At 39.0% G+C, this 23,347-nt stretch overlaps 1 non-coding gene across 1 annotated transcript; it reads left to right on the top strand.

The window, feature by feature from the left end:
* Nucleotides 1-22,636: 22,636 nt before the first annotated feature.
* LOC138460446 (U6 spliceosomal RNA) lies at nt 22,637-22,740 on the top strand. Its single transcript, XR_011263152.1, has one exon. It is a non-coding gene; the product is annotated as a U6 spliceosomal RNA (small nuclear RNA).
* The last annotated feature ends 607 nt before the right edge of the window (nt 22,741-23,347 follow it).

Raw genomic sequence — 23,347 nt, 5'->3', positions numbered from 1 at the left:
CACTAATGATGTTTCATTTGCTGTTGTTATTGCTTTGGACTGATGACTGTGGGCAGGTTAAATAATGTTTTTGTATGTTTGCAAAGAAAAGAAAACATAATTAGTAGTAGAAGATAATCTTGGAAATATACCAACATAAATGTGTTTGTCCCTCATAGATAGTATATTTTATGTACCATGTTTTGTACAACATTTGTGTGCACTACACATTTGTTGTATCAATATATTTCTAATCATTGGGTCATAGAACAAAAATCTGAGGTGGATTAAAGAAGAAACATATTTTACTTTAGTCAAAGTACATTTTTGATTATATCCGCTATAGGTGTTATATATTTTGTAAGTAAAAGTTAACATTTTTATTTAATTTATAATTGTGTGTGTTTGTTTTGCAGATTACTTTATGTTTTAAAGTAGTTACATACTGATTGACATGTTCAAACTGTAACATAAAGAAAAAGTAAATATGTTGTATATTTGAATGATTGAATTTTGGTTTAAGGATTAGGAAGTAGGCATTCTGTAGGTTTGGTGACAAACTTTGTTTTTGTGCAACAGAAATGCTACATTCAAACCAACCACTTGTTTGTCTGACATGTACAGTATAGCGACCGGAAGTGGTTGTGGCACTTGTGTGGTATATTATGCCTACTGTTGTGAATGTTTTTCCACCAAGAGAGACTTGTGCTCGTGTGAAGTGCGTGGAGTTACAGTTATTTTTGTTCCATCTGCTCTGTGTCTTAGAAGCATTAGTAGAACATATTGCCCATGTGTATCTTTATTGTTGAAAGAATATTTGAATTGAAAAATGAGCACCACATTCCCTGATTTGTATTACATAGAAGTTGTTGAAATGGTATATTATCACATTTTCATACACATACATACACAAATCATTCACGTTTGTTTATGAGTGTCTGTAATCTGTAGGATTTCATTCCGAGGGATTGTTTTCTCTCAAGACTTCTAATAAGTACATGAGAAATTCTTGGGGATCCGTTTGTGTATTTATGGTAAAATACTGCACATTGTTATGCTACCTGTCTTACAGTATAGTGTAGATAGGGTCAGGATTATTAGTGACATTTCTGTGCAGGTGGAAGAGTTGTAAACATATCTGTTCTGAGCCATGCAAGTAAGAATTGTCCATATCTGGTGACAATTAGACCAGTAAATTCATTGCTACATTTGCATATCAATTCACTCTGGTTATTTTCTGAAATGTAAAAGAACCAAAGGATGTGAAATGTGGCGGATTTGAAGTCTGTGTGATTGTTTTCTGTTTTTATGGGGAATATAGAGAGGTCTGATGGAATTGCATTCTGTACTAGTTTTCTTTTTGAAGGTTTCCTTTTTTCAGGCACAGTGTACATATCCTAGCGTGGAGAGTACAATGCACATATTCTATTATATTCAAGGATGCAAAGGAGGTCTGCTTTGACTATGTTTGCATTGAAGGTTTGTAAAAATAGACCTATGAGTGCATAAACACATGAGAGTGCTCATACCTTCTTTGAAGACTCATACCTTCTTTGAAGACCCTATTGATGGTCGAGGGTTAGACTTTGTGACTTATTACAGCATATGCAAGAGACATAAGGAATTGTTTTCTGAGTGCGTGAATGTCTTCAATAAGTAGGGCATTTGCTGTTGTGCAGGGAATTTCTTTAGTTTCTTCAGGTTTGTCAAACTTTATTAGGACCAATTGGATATTTATTTTCATTGGATATGTTTGTAAACCAACCACTGTTCCCATTGCTCCATTAACTATACCTTAATCTACGTCAAGGTTGCGTTTCAGTATTACTTTGTATTTGAGGCAGAGAGTTAATACTTTTTCCAATCCAGCTGTATTGGAGTGTTGGATACAGACATGTTTAGTATATTTAGGTATTCCATGGCTTGTTGACACAAAGAGAGTGCCATGCCATGGACATCTAATTTGCCTGTGCAGCTGATGTGATTATGGGTTGCCTTTCAACATTGTGCCATTAAATTGGGCACATTTTGCAAGGGTTGACATTTCTGTGCTAATTGCTACATTACTTGAAGACCTGATGTGTTTTGTGTGTACAATTCATGCAACAGTCTACACCAATGCTGACGCTCTTTAGAATTTGAGCATGGGTTTGGTTTGTTGACTGACACATGTTTTGTAGAGGTTCTCAGTAGCAAAAATGACACCATACATTAAAATTCCCTATGCTGCTGCATGTGGTACGTCATTATTTGTAACCTAATGTTATAAATTTGGGTTGGCCTTTGACTTATTTTAACTGTAGGAGATCACAAAAAGAATGATATGTTTTCCTCCAAACAGTTCTTTGTATCCTGTCTTCAGTGCTATTTGTATTCTTAGGTGAATTTAGGCTAGCATTAAGCTACAAACCATGCTTACTTCACATATTAGAAGAACTTTCATTTGTCATAGAATTTTGCCTACCTCTGCAGACAATTTGCTATTTTCTCACATGTTTATATGCTTCCTTTTTTGATTCAATAATGATTGAGCATGAATTGTAATAATGATTAGGTAGTCTCTCTCTATGTCCAATTTTCTTTGGTTAGTTTGTGTAGGATATTCCTTCTTCGTTTATCTCTAGTTAATAAGATATCATTCTTTTTTCTTTCCCTTGTGTAATGTGTTAACTGATTGTGCATATTGGTATTGTTGTTTAACCAATAAAGCAACACAAAAATAAGTGTATGCTCAACTGGGAGGAGCAGTAGTCGGCGGGCTGTTACACCTCCTATGTTTTAAGCAGGTAGACCTATGGGGTGCTGTTACAACACCTACAAGGTTCTTCTGTTTGTTTATTCTTGTACAAATGATCTGATTGCATTAAATTAGAAAAGTGTTGCCAGAACCAGATTTTCTAGTAGTATACAAGAGCAGAGGTTTGTGACTATTGCAGTTTCATATTTTGTTTTTGTGATGTAATGCATGTTCAATGTCTTGAGTGAATTCCAGGTACATTTTGAGTTGTTCAACATTTAACTATGATATTAGCACTGATAAATCTGGTTTAGATTGCTTGCATTGAACCATGGTACTGGTCATTGCTATTTCTACTTCATTTTGAATCAGTAGTTCTTCGAGTGGTTCTTTGCTACCTGCAAGAGATGGTTGACTCCCCTTGGGAGTTTCTTTAGCAGTATCCCTTTTTATCTCTTCTTGTTGATGATGTGCATCTTCTAACATTTCTTTGTATTGTTTAAATTTGGCATTTGTTATGCTGCTTTCGGTTGCTTCGAATGCAACTTGATATGCAGTATTGATACCTAATAGTTCTTCCTATTTTATCCAAGGTTTGAATAGCTGTAGTATAGCTGTGCAATACGACATTCTTTGTGGTCTGCACATTTCAAAATAGTTGTACATGGTTAATTAGACTGGATGTTGAATGTCTTGCTGAACTTCTCTCACAATTTAATACTGAATATTTATCCAGTTGCTTCATTTGACATTATTGTGATATGTGCAGCCCTTGGTCTATTTTATACAAACTCATGTTTCCCAAACAAGAAATTTTGTTTGGATAGTAGGTATCAATGAGATTATTTTTAATGGAATTCTTGTTCCCACAGGAATGCTGCAGGACTCCACATTGCAAAACACATTGAGGCCAGAAATCAGCCGACTTGGAGTTGGGCAAGTCATGCAGAAAACAACAGATGTCAGTTACATAATTTAGGTGTAGGAACTAGCGCACTTTAATGGTTTGTCTGTATTTTTTTAACCTTTTAATCTTTAATGTATCCATTTGTTTAGATCTTGAAAAGGAAGACTTGCCTGGAACACGTTGAGGTCAGTGGCACACAACTATATATACTAATTTACTTAACATCACCATTAGTGAGAATGAGTACTGATTCATGGAAATTGTGTTCTTTTTTATAGAATACAAATGAAAATGAACATTAAGAAAAGTTAGGAAAACACATCACAATGGCCCAAGAAGAGGGATAACATATACATCCGAAATGCATCAGCAAAAACACAGACATTAGAAAACCTTGTTGAACTTTGTTGTGAACCAAATTTTGATGTGGACAATTAGAGATGTATACATAAAGAGACATGCTCTGAAAGTAGTAAATTTGAGGCTCACACTCTGAACTGGGCTGGGTATTTGTATTTTTACTTTACATTTTTTAATTATCATTTTAATATTAGACTTCTGAAACTGTAAGTCATAATCTAGAATTCACACCCACACAAAAAGTGCGGAGGAATTAAAGACATTTAAAAATGTATATGGTTTGAAAATAAATGACTTTTTGCATTCATCTTTTTGTTAATTGAGATAACATGTTTTTGTGAATTTGTTTAGGCCACAAGAATGTTATAAAGGGGGCTCCCCGAGTTGAGTGAATTAGGATCATCTGTTGGCAACAACGGATTTAGAAGAGGGATTGTTCTTCAAGATGTCTTGGCAGCTGGAATTTTCTGTGGCTAGGTATTAACTGTAAGTCTGGAGTCTTTTTTCTAGGTGAGGCTGGACGAAGGTTTAGCCAGAGAACATTTTCAGATTTTTCATACGAGTCTGTGTCTGTTAAACAACCTTCAGCTTCATATATGATCCGAATTATGTAACATTATTCTCATTCACCCTCTTATTTGCTTATTTTATTATTTTTTTCATGTGCTGCGCTCATTTCACTAACTTCCTCATATCCTATCCGTATGTATACCATTTTATTGTTGCATGCCCTTTTGCACCATCGTTTTGGAAATGGTGGTACACTTTCACTTATGATACACATTGATACATTGACACCTGGGACAAATGTATATGTAAATATATATGGAATGAAAGTGGTTGGCATTCATTTTGTGCAAAATGGACTTGTGGACTACGGTCACAATATGTTTTTTTTTAATACTGTTTTTTGAATACCGTTTTATTTTGGTGATGTTTGAATTCTACACTTGTGTTATAATGATCATTACTAGGCCCTGATGAAGGAAGTTTATTCCGAAATGCATTGGCCATCCCGATAGGCACCTGCATTGACAGAGTAAACTAAATGCATAATTTTTTTAATAAAATCCAAGTAATATTGGACATACACACAGAGCATGTGATTTCTTATATGCTGGACATAAAACTGATTACCAACTAAAGGAAATCACTTGTAAGTGGGCATAGGAGTGCACCCCACACCGCTGGCTTCACAGCCAAGGTCTTTGAATATTGCCACATTATGTGTCATTCTAGAGGTCTTTTAGCACAGTTTTCTCAATTTTAGTGAAATAGGCTGTGCCATATCTTTGCAACTGCAATGGAATTGTTTGCAATGTATTGAATGTCTATATTAGAATTCCAGCTGAGTGTAATGATGGGATTGTAATCATCGATGTACTTTATTTATTTATTTTATTTATTACATTTAATTACACGCCCAAACCCTCAGTATCACAGCGTAGATTACGTACAATTTAGTTTTCGTATGAAATTACAGGCATATATATATATTGTGGATAACATAAGCAGTTGCAATTTTCTTGTGAGTTTTAATATGGTTACATGAATACAAGTAATTATTTTATTGTATTTATTAAATTTAATTACACGCCCAAACCCTCAGGTATAACGGCGTAGATTACATAGATTAAGTACACTTTGAGGCTTCATCTCTTTTAATATTAGATGTGTTTTTTGAGACTTGTCTTTGGCACTCTGTCTAACAGAGAACATGAAACTATTTACTTGACCTTTGGTACAAACTGGTCTGGGGAATCCAAAACGAGATTTGATGAAGTATTTCCCTTTGTTTCTGTATCCACGTCCACAATATTTACCACACTTATGTTGTTGGAAATGTGATATTTGAGTTTGTAGTTATTTATTTATGTCTTCTGTACAGATGTTAAATGTAATTTATGTTTTGATGAATTGTAAAAGCATGCCATCACTGTCATGGCCAAATTTGGGAGCATTTTTTTAGCCACAAATGCATTTTTATATATGATTTGTCACTAGACTGGTATTCTGTTCTCCCAAAGATGTGTTCTATTTTTCCAAGTGGAGGGCATTTCTTGTTGCAGATTAAGTGCAACATGGCAATGGCATGATTCTGAAAGTATTGTGAAACATTTACATGATTTAGAGAACAGAGCTATCCTGTGCTTTTTATGTTTATTCATTCTTTATTTTCATTTGCAATGTGTAGGAAGTCATGTAAATCAACCAATGCATATTTTGAAAAAGTGAGCATAACAAACCATGAAAAATGGATTCAATATTGTGATGGTACCCTATATATCCAGAATACATTCTGAGACAACTATACTCTGATGCACAGATTCTTATGGGTCTTTCATCGTGTTTTCCTCCTTATCCTGAAGGGGAGAGTAATTGAAAACAGAGTGCTTCTAAACTCTTTTCCCATAACTTCATTGGTGATCCTTTGGGTTCATGTATTTGATATGTTTCTAATGCATTGTCCATGGTGACTCTAGAACATTGTGGGTAATTTGTGTGGTGGTCAGGAATGTTGCCCATATTGCTAGGATCAACACATTTACATTGAACAGATGGTGGCGTATCTTGAAATATTTCTGTTGTTTCTTTTATATTGTTTTCTATGATTATATCTTATTAGTACTCAGTGTTGTGTTTCAGATGTTTTAGGGGTTCTTTAATTTTGTTCAAGTCAACTAGTTGTTGCCAAATGTGTTATCTTTTGTTGGTACACCATTAACCAGCGAAATTGAAGATTGATGTACTGGTCCTCCAACTCCTAGTATTTCAACATTTTCTTTGAGATTCAATGGTAACTATACTACCTTGCCATACATGCCTTTAAATAATTCTGATGGAGGCAATGTGGAAGTCTTAGGCTGTAATCATATTATAGCTTGGAAGGGGTATACAGTTTGAATTATAATACTCTCATATCTATTCATTGGTTTTAGATCTTTGGGAAATGGGCATATTTCTAAGTTATTCTTAATAGCTCAAAATGGTATTTGTTTGTCATCAAGCTTATTAATGCAATGTGTGCATAATAATACAGGGTCTGTTATAGTGCATTTATTTTCTGCTGTTAGATACAAGACCAATCTGAACCCTTGTGATTTCTCATTGTCTTCAGGTTTGTAAGACATATCTACTGATTTTGTACTTTGTTTGTAGAAAGTTCCACGACAACATAGACATGACCAGTATTTCAGCAGTGGTAGTTTGAAAACTTATCACATTTTTTTATGTGTTTGAAAAAAAGGGTAAATTGGTAAGATTCTTTGGTTGCTACTTTCTAAGTTAGTTGTGTTTCCTACTTCTACTTCAGTTCTAAAATGTTTGTCTAAGGACTTCATGTGCTGTTCCAGTTAGTAGACTGTCATTCAGATTTGTTAATTCTAAAGCAGGTCTTTTAGCACTATACATTTTATGCACAAGGAATCGCACTGTATTATTGTTTGTTGCTAAAAAATATATGCAACAAAAAGGTGCCTTTATAGGATGCTCCTGAAATGCTTTCTAAAGAAAGTCTTTTTTAGTATGGTGTGGATGCACACTGGACAGGACTATATGTTTTGTAGAGTTTTCACTCTACTCTTTTCTTTTAGTTTAACATATTGCTTTAAAAATTGTTGTAAACATTTGAACGCATGTTGGTGCACATTGCACATTGAGCTGTACGGTCAGTTGTAGAATGGATGAGCTGTCCGGGCATGAGAAAGATTTGCTTGAACATTTGTTTGGGAAGAATTTTTAATAAAAACATCTTTATTCATAATAGTATTTCCTCCTAGTTCATAGCCACTTCCATATTTATCTCTGGAAATTAGATGTATTTGTTGCTGGCTGCACGCTTCTTTATTGAAGTATGGTTCTGTGCTATTGGTGTGACACAATTCCCCACCACAGAAGTTAGAGAAGTTATATATATGGACATCACGCAAGTTTCAAAGTTTTGTTTGTAGTAATATAAATAGTTGTCTTTTTTGTTTGAATGTGCTGTCAATTAGTGCCTCTAGGACTAACTTTCTTTGGTAATTCACAAGTGAGGAATGTGACTTTTCACTTTAGTTTATGAGAATACTGAGGACTCTATGACGGAAAATTATTTGCAAAATTGATTTTTCCAATTTCTTTATTGAGACTACATTGATATGGTTTCCATGTCTGTTATGTTTGTTGGGAGTTTTCTGTTGAAATAGTTTTAGGAGGTAACAGTTTACTTTTCTTTTTTGATGGAGGTGGAGGAAAAACTGTTTTGTTAGTCCTTGGTTTGGTTGTATTTTGTAAGAGCACAGTAACTTGTTCTCTTGCTTGTATGTTTTCTATACATTCGTTTAGTAGAGGGTGAGTGTATGACTCTCCCTTGTTTTTACCTGCTCAATGTCTTCTTTGTTTTCTACGGACATGAGTTTTAGTAGGCATTTTTTGTGTCTGTTGGAGAAAAGGAAGAATATTTACATTACATTAATTAAAGTGTGTATTTTAATGCTGTTATTGTTTATTGCTATCTAAGAAGGAATGCTTTTTTGTAACATCATTTTGTATTGTTAGAGTTTGTATATGGAATACTACTGGGTACTGGGACAATGAAGAAGGATGTTGCAGTTTTAATATGGATTACTCTTGGGTACCGGGACAAGGAAGATGGTAGTAGGGATAATGACAATGATTATGATTGTATAATATGATGAGGAAGAGGAATGTGGAGGGAATGAAACAGATGACTATTGGGTACTTGGAGGAGGAAGAGCGATGTGGGCCTAAGGACAATGATTAATAAAGGGCACTGGGATGAGGAAGAGGGATGGGTTCGTAAAGCAAAAGATTATGATTGACTGCCCTGGAATAATGAATAAATTATGAATGAAAAGTGGGATAAGGAAGAAAGAGGTGCGAGTAATGTAAAGTACAATTATACTTGCAAAATGCAAATCAAATGTATATTGCATAAATATACGTACTTTGCAGAAATGAAGGAAGTTGGGTTGTTGGATATATTCCTTGTGTAATATTTTTTTCTGGAATTTTAAAAGACAGAATTTGTTACATTTGCACAATCTGAAGTGTTTAATACATCATGGTTTTTCTATAGTTGGGATGGGTGCTGCAGGTAATCATGTTTTGCAGTATAGAACTATTTTTATAGTTGAAGTCACATTATAAATAAGGTGATATATTGTAGTACAAAGATATTTTATACTGTGATATAGTTTTGTGATAGGGCAGGGCATATATGAAAGACTAGCTTTATTTAATTATAACTTGGCAAATGTGCAGTTTTAAATTAGGGAATTGTGCACGATGTGTAGGATGTAAGCAGAATTCATTTAAATACAGTGCTAGAAATGGATTGTGAACTGATTGCATTTGTACTTTTAAGAAAATGCTTTTTGGAATTAGTTGTAAAAGATTACTTGTGCATATAGTAAAAAAAGTACAGTTGTACTATGTTTTTTCTTTTTACATTCGAAATATAGTAGATATTGTTTTATCATAATTCTTTACTTTCGAAAATTAGAACGTACCTGTGGGATGTCTTCTTAGTTGTTGATGGATGCAGATACTGAAAGGAGAAGTTTGTAGAAGGTTGACAACTAGCTTGTGACAGAGCAGGCTCTCAATCACAGCACAAATGCACTCTCAGAGTTGAAGTTGACATTTGAAATGTTGAGCTGGGGAGTGAAGGTTAGATGGAGGGTTTGTGAATGTGATTGTTGGAGGGTTCTGTGTCTGTTTGAATGCATCCAATCAAAGTCTGTCACAGAGATAAATGGTAAAAAGAGAAGAAGGGATTACTTGTGTCCTTCGCTGCTTGACATACGTGGACTCATATGGCTGTTCGCAGGCGGAACACATGTGCCATCCGGGCAGTTACTATGCCCTGCAGGGAAAGCAGAATGAAGTGCTCACGGACAGGCAGATGGCTCATCCAATCAGACATTCAGTTTGTTGATGAGGAATTGAACTGGAAAAGATAGGCTTTGCTGAAACCATGGGGCTGAACGAGAAGACTATTTGGATCTTTGGAAATTACTAGTTTATTGATTGGAGATGCATGCACGCAAAACAGCCCAGTATCTCATATAATATTGGCTTGGAAAAACTGGAGGTGCTTTGGTAGATAGTATGTGGTATGAAGGGGAATCAACTGTTACCTTTGTTGCAGAGGTATAACAGTTTAGTGTTTGTTAGAGGAACATCTTTGCAGTTTTCTATAAAAAGATATTTTTGAACTTTGATTACTCTTTTTCCCCCAGAACATATTTATTTTGTTATGAAGTATGCCAAGACAAGTGTGGAAAATGTCAAAATTGTTTTCTCCTTGTTTGAACACTTCTTCAAGATTTTGCAGTGGCATCTTTTGATAATGCCAACATTCAACATTCTGCACTGAAACCTTTTAGAAAAAATTGAGTATATCTTAAAAACCTTGTAAATTCGTTTTGTTGTACAATATGCAGAATGAAGCGAATATGTTGTTGTGAAAAAAATATATTTTCAAAACTTCAATACAAAAGGACATGGTCTAACCCATTCACATTTTAGGTATAGATATTGGGTACTCAGTTTTACAATAACAACAAGACTCTTTTAAAAGCCAAAAGCGAAAGAGTTAAGAAAAGTAGTTGTGGGATTCAGCTTCAATTATGTGTTTTTGATTGTTTAGCCTGCAGGCATGTTCGCATGTTGTCGACATCATAAACGAGGATGCATCATGTTTGCATGATTCTATTTTTTAACTGTGATAGGTTTTTCCAAATGTAACTTTCTTGTTTGTTTATTCAGTTTTTCTTTTTTTAGGGGGGGAGCTTTCATCAACCACAAGAAAAAAAGGGAAGGACAGATGGAGGATGGAAAAACTGTGGCACTGTTGGTGGAAATTAGGGGAGTGGGCAATTATTTTCATGTGCCTTCGTGCATGAATTGCTTCACTCTGCAAATGCAGGTGGCACAATATATACAAAGGACTGTTGATCATTGAAGATAAGGGACAACTGCATCTTATATATCTGGTGCTGGTGCAGGAGTAATCCTCCGCCCAACCAAAGTGTCACTGTTATGGGCACAGGTGGAAGCTGATAGTGATGTGGAGGAGATCCCATGGTATCCTGTGAAAGGAATTTCCTTTCTGTGGGTGCCCGAATGGAAAGTACGGATGTGGGGGAGCATCGAAGTTGTGCCAAAAGATTACTGCTCCTTTTGGCCATGACTGAGGGTGGCTCCACACTGAGTGAAGCATATGCAGGCAGACTTAGCTTTTGGCATACCTCCTATAGTTGTATAAAACGGTCACACCCAAGATTCCCTCCGACTTGGTGTATCCTCCTCCTGCTCTTCCTGTGGCTCATTTTCTGCAGTGTCCATGTCGTTTCCTCCTCCATGTCCTCCAGGTGGTGGTGGTGATGACCCCTGTGGGTGAGGAATGGCCATGGGAAAGGCCTTTTTTTATGATGTTTCAAAAAACAAAGCAGCTCCTCAAGTTGTCTCTCGTGCTGGTGAGTAAAATTATTAAAAGAAATGGGTAGGACCCGCCTGCATGCACTGACCATGGTCACTTATCCGTGTATGTGGACTTCGGAGGTAATAAAAGGGGGAACAAAGTTGAAAAATGTGCAGAGCACAGCAAAAAATGGTAAGAGCTCTTTCAGAAAGGCTTAGATTGATCTTGATAGTTGGCAGAAAGCAAGCAAAATGGCTTCTTGTGTGTACGTGGATGCTGAACACTTGATTGCAGACTATGTAATCGGGCAGAACAGGCATGGTTGCCTTTGTGACATTTGTGGGCATTAACAGCCAAATCATCTGCGCAGATAGCGCATCTTAAGTGATGCAGACTTAATGCATCAAATGTGATCGCGACTCCACGTTTGCGTTTGTGAACCAATTAAAAGTGTGTTACCACGCAATGGATGGTGCGCCTATTTGCAAACATGGGTGAGACCAGCGGATATGCTTTTTGACCTTTGACATCGTGATATTGTATGGGTGAGCGACCTTTTAATCTTTCATAGTTATATATGAGTAGTAGAACTCAAAATTACTATTTGGTCACATATTATTGATGGTGAATTTAAATTTGTGAGAGTTTATATACCTTGGAATTTATGTTTTCTGTCTATTCATACCTGTCCATGGATCAAAAAACAGTCAGCGGACTCCAAATCGTGATTTAAAAATATATCTATATATACAAAAGAAGAAGTCCTGACTGACTGACTGACTGATCAACGCCCAGCTCAAACCGTTTAACCTAGGAACGTTACATTTGGAAGGTACATTGATTTCATGCGGCAGGCACCATTAAGGAAGGATTTTGGGAAATTCTGTCCCTAAGGAGGTCAAGAGTGGTGGGGTGAACTTTTTTATGAGGATACCTATACCTCAAAAACCAAAGATGTTACAGACATGAACATTGCTATTTAGATTCTCGTTCAAAACACGCGTTTTACCATGTTCCGAAAATCCAGTTAAGGGAGGTGGAAAAGAGGATTGAATTTCTTTTGAAGGATTTCCATATCTCACAAACCAAAGATGTTAGAAAAGTAAATATTGACATTCTAAATCTTCATTATAAAGAAAGTTTACGTGCCAAATTTCTTGCTCCTAACTTCAGTAGTTCGCAAGATATGGATATCACTAACAAAATGAATACTCTTTTTCACACCTGACTGTTGATTCATTATATATAATTCCAATTTAATATTGCACTATTACAATTTAATATTACAATAATTGTTAACAGAATAAACACATATTTTTAATGTGACAGATGGACGCCCTGCCCATAACTTGGCTGATTGGTGCCCATGTACAAGAAACGAAAGTAAGGAGTAACGGTGGGATAGCCTTAGCTTTCACATCATCTAGCATTGCCACAACATTGTTAAAGAGTGGTAAGATGGCTCACACTGCCTTTAAGCTGCCTCGTAACCTAATATACACAGAAAATATTGTGCTTGTGGTTACAGTCTGAAGTGGTGGACTAGATTACAACAAACTCACGCGACGAGCATTAGCAAGGACCTGAAAGCATGTTTTTGGAAATATGTTTGTGTTTTATTTTTCCAAAGTGAAAGAATGTAAGTAGAAAAACAAGTGATATACATTTGGTGTCTGGGTAGTGCACCTGCCCTCCGCAAACGCATATGTGTACTCTGATTTGCTTATTGGGGAACACAACATTGCCAAAGCCCATGCCCCATGAATTTGGAGACTCGCTGTTGCTGCAAGCCATGAGCACTGGCTATTGCTAACATTATTAGGCTATAGTGGACACTGAGCTAGCATGTAGGGTAGGTGCAGTGTGAGAAACCTGAAGGTGTCTCAACCGCTAGTCCCCAGAGATCTGGCATCCAGGTGGCCAGGACACAGCCATCGCTATTGGATCCAGTTCCTGGGGGTGGACCAGTGGGGGAGGATCACTGGATGGGGGATCTTTGGGGAGTGGAGGTGGGACACTGAGGGGCGAGACACAGTACCCCTTCACTTCTAACCCCTTTTCCAGTGCTACCCCATAGTATACTTAGAAGCTCTAATCCCTGCCCCCTATTCCGACACAAATACTTTCCTACACTGTAAAAGACAATGGACTAATACCAGAGCTATTTACCTGACATATCCCAACACAAGGGTCAGGCAGAGTCAGGCAATTGACAATAAGAATACACACCTGATGGCCCTTTTCCCTTCCTCACAGGAATAAAAAGCAGGAGCACAAGAGCACATTTTGAGCAAGGCCGAACGCACGAGGAAACAGCTACACCGCACCAGCAGTTCAAACAGAGGAGAAAGGTGGCAAGACTTGGAGGGACGACGAGGGGAGAACTACCCTTGCCCTTTTCAACTCGACCCGGGAAGTCTCCGAAAGGGAAATCATAAACCTGGAAGTCCAGCTGCCGTGTGGTGTGGCAGGTGTCAATGGCACACAGGGCCTTCTCGTGCTGGTAGCCAAAGTGGGGAGACACGCTTGCTGCTGTGGTGCAGTCCTTGACTCCTGAGACAAGAAACTCCAACAGTTCAGTACAGCCAGTGGGTCAGAGAAGACAGATAGTAAAACCGAAGTTTGATGGGTCCAAGGTTGCAGGCGGCAACCTTGTTGAACTTGTGTAATTGAACTTTAAAGAAACCCTAGTAGAAGATTCAGAGCAGAGAGGTCAGGTGTCGGCGGGGCGCTTATTCGGAGAACTCTGACTGAAGCCTTTGTGGGTTGTGTTGTTTGTCAAAACTATGAGAACCAAGAGGCCTTAGGAGAGGCCAGTGTGAAGTGTCAAAGTGGTCCTGCGAGGGTCGAGCAAAACCCCTCGTACACTCAAAAGTCTTAGACACATTGGAGAAAACTAATTGAACTGTGAAACCAGCAAATGTTAACACGACAGAGGGATGCCTGTGAATTGAGGGTAAACAGGGATATACCTATAAATATTGTGTTGAAAAGTGTCAACCCGGCTGAGGGACGTCCACAGTGGATAGTTGTTTAAAAGGACATTGAGATTGTTGAATGATACGTTTTGAGTGAAAGACCGTAGTGAACCCAATTGAGGGAGGCTAACATTGCAAGAAGGATCAAAGCCCGACTGAGGGGGATACAAAGGGCCAAAGAGCAATCGTCCAACATGAAAGATTACCCAAGGAACTTTTGTTTGTTTATTGTTTATTGTTTATGATACAGCAGGCCTTCTAGGGCAAGTGACTTTGCAGGAAAGAGACTTGGCCGCAGAATTTCCTGGAATCATTGAAAAGAACTGTAACCTTGTAACCTACACCTATTCTTACTCATTATACATTAACAATCTAGCACACAGCACATACTCGGAAGAATTATAGCAAAACTGCTATTTATCTTAAAAATGGCATCAGCTATTGTCATCCCTCCTCCCCAAGGACCACCAGCACCAGCTAGACAACCTACACAATGAAAGAAGTGCAATACTTCAAAATACAATCAAGAAGATAAGGAAGATGAGGTAGAAGAAGTGCCTACCTCTAACACACAGAGAGAATAATGTGTGTGGCAGTTCTTTACCACTGTTGGAAATGTACCGAAGGCTAAGGCTCCTTAAGTAAAATGCGCTGAGTGCAACGTTGTACTCAGTCGCAGACAAACTGTGCAGTACTTCTACGGGACCACCTACATGCGGCGCCACACCAAATCCAACCACTGCAATGCTCTCAGAAGGGCTGTTCCTATTTTAACAAATAGTGGGCTGTCTTCCTCCACCTCATCTTCCTCAACCAATACTGTAACCACACAGCCTACTTCTGTGGGACACACAATCCCACCAGCTACCTTGCAAGCAATAAAAGAGGCTGTTGATCGATATCTTTCGAAAACAACAGTACTCTGTATATACTGCAACACATCACTCTACAGGGGGGGAACAATCTCAAAGTGCTTTTGAAGCTGTAATTAAGGAGCATAAAAAAACACTGCCTTCCACCTTAAATTTAACACACACACACATTTCCCCTGTCCACCGTCCCCTCCATACGTGTGGCTGGTACCCTTTCTCTCATTTTCCTCCCCACCTTACTTTCTGGCCTCTCCACTCTCCAACAAAAAAAATTAAAAAAACATAGGAAAAAGGTTTCTTTAGGAATCACTTTTCACAGTTAAAAAAAATAAGCTTATAGACTCCATCTACTTTACATTTTTCAGTAAAGTGATAAGATTCAATAAGATTCTCCAACATTCCTATTAACATTTTCTACAATGCTGATGGAAATAATGGACAATTGAACACTAAAAACAAATTTCTGTCCAAAATTCTTCTCTCTAGCATACAATAAACACCATAATCCATTGCCATGTATAACTATCCACAGTCTCCGCATTCCCCTGTCTAGCCCATGCCTTATCAGGAAACCCAAATTGCACATGCACACCATCATACAAAACAGCCCTTCTACTCTTTTTACTGTTATGCTTGCAACACTCCCTCATTTCCTGCTTTAAACCATTCACACATATATCCACCAATCACTTAAAAAAACTCAACATATAGCCATATAGCCTATCATCACTTTAAACTTCCACCCACCAACTGCCACTTAACAATGTTCTACAAATCTTTTGCATCAATATTTCCTACACGTATACCAAACAACTTTACATAGTGCTTCTATAAATGCACATATGCATTGTGGAGTGACAGAAGTGCATAAATAAAAGGGGCAGTATGGATAGACAAGTGCTCATGGAAACCCACGAGGTAAGTGCCAAAGGACCCCAAGGTGGGAGGCCACTAGCTAACTACTGGGGTAAAGGAGTCCCAAGGGTGGGGTACATATTAACCGTAACATCCCGTTAACAGAGTTTTTTCTATCAATTGAATAGGTTTTTATAAGTGAAAATGTTTCATAATGTTACATCACTGTATATTAGTTATTAATAATTCCTCTTTTAACATATATGAAAGAACTATGCACCTCCTTTAACAAATATATGTTTTGCAAAGCATGCTTATGTGAGTCGTTATCAGCAGCGCATATCCAAATAGGCAAAGCAGAGTAGACATTTGTCCTTGCCGAAGGCCAAGCCCTTTGCCCATGGCAGAAAAGTTATATGACTATGTTTTGTACTTACGTTTCGACAATTTCAAAAAAGTAAAACACAGGACAGATTTCCAAAATCATCCTTTCAGGTCCATGCTGAAGCTCCTCACGCAACTTTGCTACAATACCATCCAGCACTCCGGGCTGCAGCTGCAAGCAGATTTTTTCCCCCATTTAAACCTATAGCTTCAGCCATGTAACATGCCTGCAACTTTGCTGCAATACCATCCAGCACTCCGGGCTGCAGTCGCAAGGCGATTTCTTTTTTCCTCATTTAAACCAACAGCTTCAGTTATCCCACATGCGCCAATAAGTAAATCAAAGTAGACATTCGTACCCGCCGAGGGCCAGGCCCATTGTCCATGCACCAAACGTTTATGATTATTTTTTGTGCCACTGCCTACGGCAGAAAAGTTATATTACAATTTTTTGTACTTGTGTTCCCACATGTTCAAAAAAATAAAACACAGGGCAAAATCATCCTTTCACATCCTTGCTGATGATGCTCCTTTGATCTTCCACAACAAGCTGGGATCTCCGTCCACTGACGGGGCACTTCCCCTGTGGCAATTGCTCAATGTTCAAATTTTCTGTGAAGACTAAATCATTCCTCGTGCGCAGTAAACTCTGGGAAATACACCACCACTCAAACTGCAAGACCCCGTGGGTCATCTACTGTATTGAGTGTCCCTGCGGTCTCAAATATGAGAATCACGGAGCATCGTTTCAGGATCCGATGCAAAGCAATCAACTCGCCCTTAGTAACTCACTACATGGAATATGGTCACATAACAGAAGACCTACGCTGGTGGGTCATAGATGTTGTTAAAAATGCCTCCAACCCATTACAGGCACTATCCATTAAGGAGGCGCGCTGGATTTTTGAGCTAGACACTTCACCAAAGGTCTCAATGGGGCATCACCAACCTGGTGGTAAACCGCTCTTTGCATCATGTGGTTCTTTATACCCCTCTTTCCCTTTGAAGTTTTTGATCATACACTATAAAATACTTAGTCATTTGGCTTTAGCTACACGTATCCTCAAGCAGATCTATTAACACATGTTGCTCGTCGTTTTTGCATCATCATCATTCTGAGCATTTACCTCAACTCAGTGGGGTACCTGGACATATATACTTATATGCCCGCCCCCAAGGGCTCTCTCTACGCATCACAGCACATCATTATTGTTGCTGCTGTCTAGGTGCATTCTTGGTTAACTGCACCATGCAGAGTTGCCTGCCTCGTCATTTTTTAGGTTCTCCTGACTTTTTTCAGTAAATAACCTGTGTAGACACATATATGCACAACTTGGCATTTAGATTGTCTGCATGTCTGCACCTATGCCGTTATCGACGGTGTAGTACCCTTTCAAGCGCATAGGAAAGACTTCCGTAGTCCTCTTTCTATGCCCGTGCAGTCAAAAGCTAGACCACGCCCCCAGTAGAACAATCGTTGTATCTCCTCACTATACGCATACCGCCAACAAGCATCCAGATCGCCGGCATCCTGCTTTCACTTGGAGGTGCCTTGCAAGTAAGTACCTCTTCACGTCCTTTCATTCACAGCCCTCTTTGAGATGTTTTATCCTTATAGGCACACATATCTGTATTTGCAGCTACTACACGGCTCATACTGATGCATGGTTGGACTGTCCCCCTGCAACGTTGTTTGCTGCTCCTTCCTGTGCCGTACTCGCACAACGCGTGTCCTCAGATGAGCACAGGTTCGCCTCTGTTTTCGCTTTCCAAGCTTTTCTGCATTATGTCTATCTTGTGAACGCCCTTTCCATCAAGCTTCTATACTCTTTATTTTTCCCTTAGATGTGCCTTATTATTTTGGATTTGGCGGCACAGATTGCAACTTGTGAGTCGCAGTATATTGACCGCGACAGTCTTTCTCAGCAAGCACCTGCCATACCGATTTAGGTATGCAATTTGCCCCCATGGGTGTTTCTTCCCCAACCTACACAATGAAAGAAGTGCAATACTTCAAAATACAATCAAGAAGATAAGGAAGATGAGGTAGAAGAAGTGCCTACCTCTAACACACAGAGAGAATAATGTGTGTGGCAGTTCTTTACCACTGTTGGAAATGTACCGAAGGCTAAGGCTCCTTAAGTAAAATGCGCTGAGTGCAACGTTGTACTCAGTCGCAGACAAACTGTGCAGTACTTCTACGGGACCACCTACATGCGGCGCCACACCAAATCCAACCACTGCAATGCTCTCAGAAGGGCTGTTCCTATTTTAACAAATAGTGGGCTGTCTTCCTCCACCTCATCTTCCTCAACCAATACTGTAACCACACAGCCTACTTCTGTGGGACACACAATCCCACCAGCTACCTTGCAAGCAATAAAAGAGGCTGTTGATCGATATCTTTCGAAAACAACAGTACTCTGTATATACTGCAACACATCACTCTACAGGGGGGGAACAATCTCAAAGTGCTTTTGAAGCTGTAATTAAGGAGCATAAAAAAACACTGCCTTCCACCTTAAATTTAACACACACACACATTTCCCCTGTCCACCGTCCCCTCCATACGTGTGGCTGGTACCCTTTCTCTCATTTTCCTCCCCACCTTACTTTCTGGCCTCTCCACTCTCCAACAAAAAAAATTAAAAAAACATAGGAAAAAGGTTTCTTTAGGAATCACTTTTCACAGTTAAAAAAAATAAGCTTATAGACTCCATCTACTTTACATTTTTCAGTAAAGTGATAAGATTCAATAAGATTCTCCAACATTCCTATTAACATTTTCTACAATGCTGATGGAAATAATGGACAATTGAACACTAAAAACAAATTTCTGTCCAAAATTCTTCTCTCTAGCATACAATAAACACCATAATCCATTGCCATGTATAACTATCCACAGTCTCCGCATTCCCCTGTCTAGCCCATGCCTTATCAGGAAACCCAAATTGCACATGCACACCATCATACAAAACAGCCCTTCTACTCTTTTTACTGTTATGCTTGCAACACTCCCTCATTTCCTGCTTTAAACCATTCACACATATATCCACCAATCACTTAAAAAAACTCAACATATAGCCATATAGCCTATCATCACTTTAAACTTCCACCCACCAACTGCCACTTAACAATGTTCTACAAATCTTTTGCATCAATATTTCCTACACGTATACCAAACAACTTTACATAGTGCTTCTATAAATGCACATATGCATTGTGGAGTGACAGAAGTGCATAAATAAAAGGGGCAGTATGGATAGACAAGTGCTCATGGAAACCCACGAGGTAAGTGCCAAAGGACCCCAAGGTGGGAGGCCACTAGCTAACTACTGGGGTAAAGGAGTCCCAAGGGTGGGGTACATATTAACCGTAACATCCCGTTAACAGAGTTTTTTCTATCAATTGAATAGGTTTTTATAAGTGAAAATGTTTCATAATGTTACATCACTGTATATTAGTTATTAATAATTCCTCTTTTAACATATATGAAAGAACTATGCACCTCCTTTAACAAATATATGTTTTGCAAAGCATGCTTATGTGAGTCGTTATCAGCAGCGCATATCCAAATAGGCAAAGCAGAGTAGACATTTGTCCTTGCCGAAGGCCAAGCCCTTTGCCCATGGCAGAAAAGTTATATGACTATGTTTTGTACTTACGTTTCGACAATTTCAAAAAAGTAAAACACAGGACAGATTTCCAAAATCATCCTTTCAGGTCCATGCTGAAGCTCCTCACGCAACTTTGCTACAATACCATCCAGCACTCCGGGCTGCAGCTGCAAGCAGATTTTTTCCCCCATTTAAACCTATAGCTTCAGCCATGTAACATGCCTGCAACTTTGCTGCAATACCATCCAGCACTCCGGGCTGCAGTCGCAAGGCGATTTCTTTTTTCCTCATTTAAACCAACAGCTTCAGTTATCCCACATGCGCCAATAAGTAAATCAAAGTAGACATTCGTACCCGCCGAGGGCCAGGCCCATTGTCCATGCACCAAACGTTTATGATTATTTTTTGTGCCACTGCCTACGGCAGAAAAGTTATATTACAATTTTTTGTACTTGTGTTCCCACATGTTCAAAAAAATAAAACACAGGGCAAAATCATCCTTTCACATCCTTGCTGATGATGCTCCTTTGATCTTCCACAACAAGCTGGGATCTCCGTCCACTGACGGGGCACTTCCCCTGTGGCAATTGCTCAATGTTCAAATTTTCTGTGAAGACTAAATCATTCCTCGTGCGCAGTAAACTCTGGGAAATACACCACCACTCAAACTGCAAGACCCCGTGGGTCATCTACTGTATTGAGTGTCCCTGCGGTCTCAAATATGAGAATCACGGAGCATCGTTTCAGGATCCGATGCAAAGCAATCAACTCGCCCTTAGTAACTCACTACATGGAATATGGTCACATAACAGAAGACCTACGCTGGTGGGTCATAGATGTTGTTAAAAATGCCTCCAACCCATTACAGGCACTATCCATTAAGGAGGCGCGCTGGATTTTTGAGCTAGACACTTCACCAAAGGTCTCAATGAGGCATCACCAACCTGGTGGTAAACCGCTCTTTGCATCATGTGGTTCTTTATACCCCTCTTTCCCTTTGAAGTTTTTGATCATACACTATAAAATACTTAGTCATTTGGCTTTAGCTACACGTATCCTCAAGCAGATCTATTAACACATGTTGCTCGTCGTTTTTGCATCATCATCATTCTGAGCATTTACCTCAACTCAGTGGGGTACCTGGACATATATACTTATATGCCCGCCCCCAAGGGCTCTCTCTACGCATCACAGCACATCATTATTGTTGCTGCTGTCTAGGTGCATTCTTGGTTAACTGCACCATGCAGAGTTGCCTGCCTCGTCATTTTTTAGGTTCTCCTGACTTTTTTCAGTAAATAACCTGTGTAGACACATATATGCACAACTTGGCATTTAGATTGTCTGCATGTCTGCACCTATGCCGTTATCGACGGTGTAGTACCCTTTCAAGCGCATAGGAAAGACTTCCGTAGTCCTCTTTCTATGCCCGTGCAGTCAAAAGCTAGACCACGCCCCCAGTAGAACAATCGTTGTATCTCCTCACTATACGCATACCGCCAACAAGCATCCAGATCGCCGGCATCCTGCTTTCACTTGGAGGTGCCTTGCAAGTAAGTACCTCTTCACGTCCTTTCATTCACAGCCCTCTTTGAGATGTTTTATCCTTATAGGCACACATATCTGTATTTGCAGCTACTACACGGCTCATACTGATGCATGGTTGGACTGTCCCCCTGCAACGTTGTTTGCTGCTCCTTCCTGTGCCGTACTCGCACAACGCGTGTCCTCAGATGAGCACAGGTTCGCCTCTGTTTTCGCTTTCCAAGCTTTTCTGCATTATGTCTATCTTGTGAACGCCCTTTCCATCAAGCTTCTATACTCTTTATTTTTCCCTTAGATGTGCCTTATTATTTTGGATTTGGCGGCACAGATTGCAACTTGTGAGTCGCAGTATATTGACCGCGACAGTCTTTCTCAGCAAGCACCTGCCATACCGATTTAGGTATGCAATTTGCCCCCATGGGTGTTTCTTCCCCATAGGGACGCTGCGACCCACCATCTACATTCATGGGTACCATGCAGCTATATATTATATCACCCCTTGGTTTCTTTTCTTGCTCCACCACACACCCCTCTACATGGGACTAATGAATTAGTTAGTATGACTTTTGCACTTCACTCCCTTCCCAGTGGCATGCATTTTTTCTTTTCATGGTGATATTGGTGTATTAATAGGACTCTTTGAAATTTGGGAATCTGCAGGTGGGGGCACCGTTTGCCAGATCTTAAGGAGCGGTGGCTTGATGTCTTTTACCATGCACTGGTACTACTTTCCTTCTACCTCTCATATCAGTGTTCATATCTCTCCCTCTGAATTCTTTAATGTGTCCTGAAACCATTACCTTAATAGGTATTATATTTCATTACATCTAATGGGACTGAACTGTTATATCAAAGTACCTGAGGAAGGTGGTCTCCATCTACTTCCATACCACCGAAACGCCATTTGTTTCCACGCTTCTACTACAGGCGCTATTGCCCCGTACCAAGTCGTCGTGGCTTTACACACCCATTAGTGGAAGGCGTTGCACACTTACCAAATCGGAATGATACAAAGTAGATGAGCATGGCCCCTGCATAAGGATGACGTGCAAAATCGTGTAACTATTGTTCATATGTGTAGCCTATCTTCGGCTAAACTGGTTTTTTCTACTATAAATAAGAAAACCCCACAAAAACAATTGTTTGCATATTTTTTGTATGATGTTTTAGGATTTTCTGATTGATGAGGTATAAAAATACACATGAATAATTGTCTGCTTTGTTCTGTTTAAACTATCAGTGGAATATGTACTGACAGCTATTTAAATAATACCATAACTTTAGTCTGGTCGGGAACATGCTTGTGTTATAGGAAGATGCTCCTTACGCAGGTTTTTTGTCATTCAGTACAGCACTTCAGGCTGGTGCCACAAGCAAAATATTTCTTCCCATTCAAACCTACGGTTCGACCATGCTGCAAGGCCCAATAATCAAATCAGAGTACACGATTATCAAGCAATTGCAGGGCCGTAGAATGGGTAGATCACCGCACTTCATCTAGTAATTTAAACAGATTACACTGCTGCTGGTGATGGGGTTCTTTTGTGAAGGTGCCATTCCTTCTTAAAGTGTTGGGTTTGGAATAGGAGAGTGAGCTCTGTTCACCTTAGCACTGGTGTATTCAATAAGTAACTGTCAATGTAATAAGGCAGCCTTCAAAACCTTTCTTGATGCTATATTTATT

The sequence above is a fragment of the Ambystoma mexicanum genome, chromosome 4p, assembly GCF_040938575.1.
Source record: "Ambystoma mexicanum isolate Mex_15411 chromosome 4p, UKY_AmexF1_1, whole genome shotgun sequence".
Classification (NCBI taxonomy): Eukaryota; Metazoa; Chordata; class Amphibia; order Caudata; family Ambystomatidae; genus Ambystoma; species Ambystoma mexicanum.
This window is presented reverse-complemented; position numbering and strand designations above follow the sequence as displayed.